Source organism: Nannospalax galili, unplaced genomic scaffold, assembly GCF_000622305.1.
Source record: "Nannospalax galili isolate Female #2095 unplaced genomic scaffold, S.galili_v1.0 scaffold829, whole genome shotgun sequence".
Taxonomy (NCBI): domain Eukaryota; kingdom Metazoa; phylum Chordata; class Mammalia; order Rodentia; family Spalacidae; genus Nannospalax; species Nannospalax galili.
Genome location: NW_008360329.1, coordinates 2,827,260 through 2,829,109, shown reverse-complemented (window position 1 = coordinate 2,829,109; position 1,850 = coordinate 2,827,260). Strand labels below are relative to the sequence as shown.

Here is a 1,850-nt window from a genome sequence, read left to right as displayed (position 1 = left end):
GGAAATATGATCATTTTCAATGTGAGCTAGATTGAGAACACCTGGTGGATCATAACCAATCTTTTCACTGATAGGAAATGCCATGACCTGAATGTGTCTCCTGAACTCATGTGTTGGAAGCTTAATCTCCAGTGCAGTGTTGGAAAACCTTTTGAGAGTGTTCATTAAGACTCCATACTTGTGATTATATTATATAATATTATATATAGTATATTTAAGTAGTGATATATTATCTGAGAATGTGTAAGTCATGAAGACTCTACACTTATGAGTGATATAAAAGGGCTTGCAAGTGGGGCTCATTCTCTCTTGCCCTTTCCTCTATCCTCTACTGTGTGAGGATACAACAAAGAAGTCCTTGATTTGATGCTTAATATTTTTTTATCTTTGTTACTGTTATTTTTATTATTTTGTCTTTATATCCTTAGTGTGATCACAGTTCCTGGTATTTGACAAACGTTGGGTCAGATCAGATCAGTGAAATAAATTGTCATTTGCTTCTCTGAGTCACCTTTCCATGGAACAGTCTGCCCAGAGTTGGCCACCAGATTTAAATACAGCATCACCTAGATTTTGGCCTCTATTAAGGTGGGTGCAGCATGATGTCAGACAGCCATGGCTAAAATAGGACTCAAGAGGAGTGATATGTACATCAGCAAGTGTGTGTGTGTGTGTGTGCGTGTGTGCGTGTGTGTGTGTGTGTGTGTCTGTGTGTGTGTGTGCACGTGCACACACACTCAGCAATCTCATCAGGTGAGGCAGCTTCAGTATTCCGCCTTGTAAGGAAACTTCCATCTTGATGCTCACAGGAAGCAAACAGCCCCTCCAGTTTCTGTTGAAGCTGAGAATGGAGGCCATCTCCTCACCACCCAATTGGAAGTCAAAGACCTGAAAGTTATATATGTGTGAGGGTGACACAGACTTGTAGATCACCACCATGTTCCTTTGGAATGTGGAACCTAGTTAGAACCTAGGCTGATGTTTTCTTATGCTTTGTGGAAATCGCTTTAATCTTTGGATCCTCCAGTAGCGAAGGATCCTCTGGCTTGTCCCAAGGTCTGTCTGGAGAGTCCGATGGGCTGTAGGCTGTGACAGTGATGCCCTTGGAGTGGCAGTACTGGATCAGTTTGTCCTGGGTGAGATATGGGTGGCACTAGACCTGATTGGTCATAGGTTTATGTTTCAGTCCAGGTTTGCTCAAGATCCTGTCAAGCTGGAAGTGGTTGAAGGTGGAGACACCCAGGGCTTTCACTAATCCCTCATCCACCAGTTCTTCCACAACCTCTCAGGCATCCTGAAATGTTGCTTTACTGGTGAGAACATTACCTTTATCATCTTTGGGGAATAGCTGCTAACCCCTAGGCTGAAGTCCTTGTGGCCAGTGAATAAGACAGAATTCCAGATAGTCCGGTTTCAGATCGGTGAGGATCTTCTGGCAGGCAGTTTTTCTCTCAAACCAGGTGGACCACAATTTGCTAACGATGAAGAGGCTCTCCTGCTTCACAGCCTTCTCTTTGATCTCTTGGATGGCTTCTCCCTCATTCTCATTGTAATACTGGCACTCACAGTCATTGTGGTGATATCCAACATCAGTGACTTGACCTGGGGGAGACTTCCACATGCTCATGTCCACGATGGGCATCTGGGCTTTGTTAGTGAGCTCCGCAAAGGTGGCCATGGATGTTGCAGAAATCTTTTGAGAAAGCAGATAAGAGTTTGTGTACTGGTTAAGGAGGCAAGTGGAGGTTTTTTTTTTTTTTTTCTTCATTTTTAATGCAATTGACATTAAGATGTTTGCACATGCATTTCTAATCTCTATATATCTGATTATTACTAGTAACGGTTACTTT

General features: G+C 42.9%; 1 pseudogene; it reads right to left on the bottom strand.

Annotated features, from left to right (window-relative positions):
- Positions 1 to 764: 764 nt before the first annotated feature.
- LOC103727946 lies at positions 765 to 1,678 on the bottom strand (annotated as a pseudogene).
- Between the last annotated feature and the right edge of the window lie 172 nt (positions 1,679 to 1,850).